Here is a 6148-nt window from a genome sequence, read left to right as displayed (position 1 = left end):
AGTTGTCTCCATGGAAACCAGGCAGTTATTAATAACTTGTAGCTCTGCAGGTAAACAGATGCGTTTGGTGATTAATCAGCCTGCAGCTCAGCTGGCTGCAGGTCTGCTTCCCAGCACTGAGTGGTGGTAGAGATCCACAGCTCCGATCCTGTTCAGCAGCTGCCAGGACCAAAAATGAGAGGAATAATATTAATGGTCTAAAATTCAAACAAAACACACAGGCTCGAAAATCTCCAATTGCTTTTGAAATCAAAGCATAATCAACATCCAGAACACTGTTTTATGCACAGTTGCAACTGCAAAAATGGAATTCATTAATGCATATTCACTTAATGCATACGCGTCTGAGAACGAATCAGGATCAACAGGTGATGCAAAAAAGGAAGGATGAAGGAGTGTGGAATCGTGCATTTATGCTGGTTTCCACTAAATGTTTACAATCACAAACACAGAATTCAAGTTTTCTTCATGGACAGAAAAATAGTCAGATCAAATAATTAGATGTAACTAAGTCATAAAAAGTCTAAAAAATAAATAGGTGATAGTTAGAAATTAAACTAATGGAGGATGAACAAAAAGCACAAATCTTCCCACATTGAAATCAGTTTTAGTGTAATTTTTGTCTTAAATAATTAAAATAAAAATAGAAGATGTAATTTGCTAAATGACTGCGCACATGAGATTTACACCATCAAATAACTTTAATTAACTATAATTGAAGCTTTATTTACTTTACTGAGTATGTTAGCAGTTATTATTCAAACAACCAGTTGACACACGCTCCTCAAAGCAGCCTCCTGCTTAGCTGATAATTAAAGTAATTGATGCTCAAAAACACAAAACTGTTTGCCTTCAGGTTGTGACATCATGATGAAACGACAGGAAACAAGAGCACAGATTCCAGATGGATTAAAATGGGAATGTAAACAACCAGAAAATATTCACCATCGTTATTCTGACAGGTTTTATGGGAAAAAAAAACCACAAAATCAATTCGAAACATGAGATTTTGTGTGTTTTTTATTCATGCTGACCTTTTGTGGTCACCGTGTCTGAGAAGTTTGTGTCTCTGGATAAAAAAATTCAGACATTCATCCAGGAAGATATAGAAAGTTTGTACACAGCCGGTTTTCCAGACAAGATATTTTACACCAAGTTGGTTCAGGGGCGTGTCCAGGGAGTGGCCTGGGGTGGCATATAGCACCCTTGGAATCTGATTGGCCACCCCAGGTGCCACCACACTAATTTACTTTTAAATAGGCTTTTCATTGTCCACAAAAGGCTTGGGGGTAAAACAAAAAAAGCATAACCATTGGTGCCACCCATGCACAAAGTTGTGCCTCACCTGGGCCACCCCATTTTAAAAGATCTGGATACGCCACTGAGCTGGTTATCATAAATTCCACATAGAAGTTCATAAAACTAACAAAAGGACATTTAAAATAAGCATTTCTTCACTTAAGATCAAAATCTTGAATCATGCTTGAGCTCCATTCATGCCTTTTAGTGTCCATGACTACAAAAAATGAACAAAAATCATAGGCTTCATCCTTTTTTGCTTTCTTCTTCCTCCTGATGTGTAAAAAAGGAGGCAGCAGATTTTACCGTATTTATGCTGACCGAACAATGAGATCTTGCGGTAACACTGGGTGTGTCTTGAACATTTCTAAAAGATATTTTCTAAATGAAACAAACAAACCTAAAAACCTAAATTTCTTTGCTATTTTTTCAAATATCCATGAAGTTTATAAATCAATGGAAATTAAAATGTTTTTAAAATAGCCTACTGGTAAAACATCAGCTTTCTAGCTTTACTTGAGTAGTTTGCTTGGCTGATGTCTCCCTTCCCAATATGGCTGACCTGTTATCTGAGTCTCCACGCTTCAGACTTTGCTGGAGAAATTTCCTGCACCAGTGGGCGGTATGAACCCATTTGAATTCTAAATCCATGACTTGTGATTGAGGTAAAATTTTTTGTGGTGACAACTTTAAACTGTTTCGTCCTCTCTTAAACTGTTGGTATTATTCCATCCATCCATCCATCCATCCATCCATCCATCCATCCATCCATCCATCCATCCGGAGTCGGGTCAAGGGGGCAGTAGCCTAAGCGGAGAGGTCCAGACTTCCCTCTCCCCAGCCACTTGGGCCAGCTCCTCCGGGGGAATCCCAAGGTGTTCCCTGGCCAGGTGAGAGACATAGTCCTTCCAACGTGTCCTGGGTCTACCTTTACGTCTCCTCCCGGTTGGACGTGCCCAGAAAACCTCACCAGGGAGGCGTCCAGGAGGCATGCTGACCAGATGCCCGAGCCACCTCAACTGGCTCCTCTCGATGTGGAGGAGCAGCGGGTCTACTCCGAGCCCCTCCCGGATGGCCGAGCTTCTCACCCTGTCTCTAAGGCAGAGCCCAGCCACTCTTCGGAGAAAACTCATTTCGGCCGCTTGTATCCGCGATCTCGTTCTTACGGTCACTACCCAAAGCTCATGACCATAGGTGAGGGTAGGAACGTAGATCGACCGGTAAATCGAGAGCTTCGCCTTCTGACTCAGCTCCCTCTTCACCACGACAGACCGGTACAACGCCCGCATCACTGCAGATGCAGCACCAATCCACCTATCGATCTCACGCTCCAGTTTTCCCTCACTCGTGAACAAGACCCCGAGATACTTAAACTCCTCCACTTGGGGCAGGACCTCATCCCTGACCCGGAGAAGGCATTCTACCCTTTTCCGAATCAAGACCATGGTCTCAGATTTATTCCCAATCATATAATTCCTGCAAAGGAATGATTTGTCAGAGAAAAGTGTTGATTTTTTGGGGTGCAGACATAATTTGAGATGAAGTTGACTGATTAAAGTTTGTAGGGAACTGGGTTAGAACTGGAGCTCCGTGGGAGGTGGTGGTGGGAACTCTGTAGGAGAGAACAGAGGAGCTCATTAGGGAGCCAACAGAAGCTTTGACATCGTCAGACAGAGAGACGATCACTCTCAAGAAGAAACTGGAAACGTGGCAGCTCCTTCACTGCCTGAAGAAACGCGCGTCTTGGGATGAGGTGGAAAGGCTCGACAAGCAGCTGGTCGTCATGCTGAGAGTGTCGTTGAAGTTAGGATAAGATCTCGTCTGAGCTGCAGATGGGAGGCCAGATCTCCCAACCCAGTGATGCAGAAATAAAAGAATATTTTTCATGTTGCTGAAGAAAACATGAGCTATTAGGTTCTTGTGCACTGCAGCTATGATGTCCTGCATTATGTAATAGACTTGCAGGGAATAAATTCAGTTTTACTGAGCTGCAGTGATGTGAACAGAACAAACACTGTGCATGTATAGGTAGAATATATACTAGCTGCTGCAGAACTCGGCCCCGTTTCCTGCCGAGCACTGAATTATTACTCGAGTCAATAACATACAAAGCTGGGGGAGCATCACTATCTCTGCATCTGTGCTCAGAATAAAAATACACGGACAGAAATACAAGAGGAGGCACTTTTATCTGTGAGGCGCGATTGTAAATACAACAACCTGAAATAAGGACAAAGGAGGAGAGAAAAGAGCAAAATCATAACAATAAAAACAAGACGAACGCTCAGTAACGGACGATGACTCTGTTTATGGCAGAGATCAGCACAGTTTAATCAAATATTATTTCTGTTAAATCTGTTATTTTCTCCCTCAGTAATGCAATAGAAAGACTAATTATTGAAAAACAACCTGCATCATCTGGAATGATGAACTGGTTTTTAGGTTGTGTAAATTCTTCCACAGTCTAATTGTTTTTATGTTGCACTTTACAGAAACAAGCAAGCCACCAAAGTGATGTACAGACAAATGAAAACAACACATAAAATCAAATAAATCTAATATAAATTCTAATATAAGTAAATAAAACTTCCAGAAGGGATCATCTGGAAGAAACATTTAAGGATTTTTTTTTAGCTAGAGACAGGTAAGGCAACAATCCCCGTTAAACTAGATTTCTAAGTTGTTTTGTGAAATCCCTTTAAGTGCTTGGAGTCCTCTGACTCTTGAAGGCACTACGCAAGTGCGAGTCGTTTGCCATTTATCATTTAAAAGATTGGACACTGGTCAGGTAAAGTATTTTTTTTTTCATCTGTGAGCTCGCGGGGTTGCAGAGTCAGTGCCAGCAAACGTAACATGAAACCAGCCGGCAAACAGCAGCAGTGTTTTGTAAAGATCCTAAGCCAGTAAACAGGAGCGACCCAGCAGTTGTTTCTTGTGCTCCCAAGAATCCACGACATCTTTTTGTTTTACTCTAATATCGAGCAAAGAAGGCTAGAGGCTAACGCTGAGCTAACAATGCTAATGGTGAACTAAAAGCAGATGGTCGGCTCTAAAAATATCTCAAGCTTCTTTCTCAGTTACCAACAACTTGATATAACAATCAAATGTATTTATTTATCAACTGGATGTGTATGACTCGTCTTCGCTCCTCATCTAGAATCTTCTGGTGCTGATCCGTAACTGACAACAGCCACGAAGCTCACGGAACCAAGTGAGAAAATCACTCGCGTGTTTAGAAAACAGGTTGCAGTACCAAAATTTGACCAAAGAACGTCATTCTAACGGATTTCTCACATAATGCACCTTTAAGTAAAAAAATGCACATTTTGAGTAAATAATTTTGAGAAAAGTTTAACTTTGAATCTCGAGTGACTGAATTCAGCAACAATGCCTGTTCCTTTAGCATCTATGTGCTTCTACTAGCTTGAAATGACTCAGAGAAGCAAACAACTTGACAGCTTGGGTCATTAAACTGTGGCAACTCTGGTTTTAGCGCAGTGAAAACCTCAAACCGGCCGTTCCGTGTCCGAAACAACCAAACAGCTGCTCAGTGGAACTGGTTTTAAAAACCATACAGCATTCTCTAAATCAAAGCGTGTTGACAAATGCTGCCAGTGTCGGCCGAGTCCATCTGTGTTAAGTGCGTTACTTGTGAGAAGTGATTTGCACAATTGCTTTAACCACTCACTGGAGCGTTGTGTTGCTGAAGTGATCCGATTTGGGACACACGAGGGAATCGACTTCCCAGCAGCAGAGTGATGTGGTAAACGGGTGGCAGGATGTGTTGTTATGGATGTGGTCTGTTTGAACAGGAAAACACCACTGACACGAAACAAGATGACATTTTTACAAGCAGATTTTTTTTAAACCTTAACTTCTAAAGTGAATCATTGAGTTGGAGTTTCTGTTGTGTTGTCAGAATAGTTTCTGACTCCCTCTTCAGTCACAGGATCTGATGGTATGATTATACATCATACGCTGTCAAACAAGCATAAAACATGGCTGATAGGTAATTTTAGATTTATCCCATATTCCCTTAAAGGACGATACACAGAGAGAGAGAGTAGATTATTCGTAATGTCCATGAATCGTCATGCGAGAGCTGGGCGCAGAAACCCCCTCCATGGAGCTAACCAGGCCCCCTCTGCTCCTGGGGAAAGCCTTCAGCTCACCAGCTCTGCATGCCCACCAAGATGTTGGGTAATATTTAATCTCCACAACCCTGGAACCTGAAATAAACACTCTTGACAACATGGTAGACATTTTACCCCGAGTCCCCAAAATGATGGAGAGTTAACGCAGGGAAAAACCTCCTCCGAGGCTTTTCCCCCATCACTCCCCAGTCTCCTCAGTTTCCCAGGGGCTTTATTCAGCAAAAGGATGGGGGAGAAGGCGGGCCTTCTCAGGTTACAGAGGTACAGTTGTCAGTTGGAAACCCACAATCAACATCCTTGCTCAACCTTTCATGAACAGCAACAGTTGGCAAAAACAGAGATTCATGAAGTGTTAATAACACAAAATGGGCATCTTTTAGGCCTCAAAAAGGTACAATTATAAAAATACCCAACAATGGCGATCTTACCGTTTGCGCCATAATTCCTTTCACAATGCACCATCGTAACAGTATAACACTTTAGCATGCTAGCTAACACAGTATGTTGATTTAGTGGTGAAAAACAAGGCTTTTTTTAAGCTTTATTGAATGCAAACTTCCTCCAAGCTGAAAGAAAGGTCATCATTCCTATGGCACAATTAAAAATGCCTCATTCTGTGATCCTGTAATAATTTATCCTGTGTTGCTCTGCTGCAGATCTCATAAACACAAACCGAGTTTGCCCCCATCAAGGCA

The sequence above is a fragment of the Nothobranchius furzeri genome, chromosome 18 (genome assembly GCF_043380555.1).
Source record: "Nothobranchius furzeri strain GRZ-AD chromosome 18, NfurGRZ-RIMD1, whole genome shotgun sequence".
NCBI lineage: Eukaryota > Metazoa > Chordata > Actinopteri > Cyprinodontiformes > Nothobranchiidae > Nothobranchius > Nothobranchius furzeri.
This window is presented reverse-complemented; position numbering follows the sequence as displayed.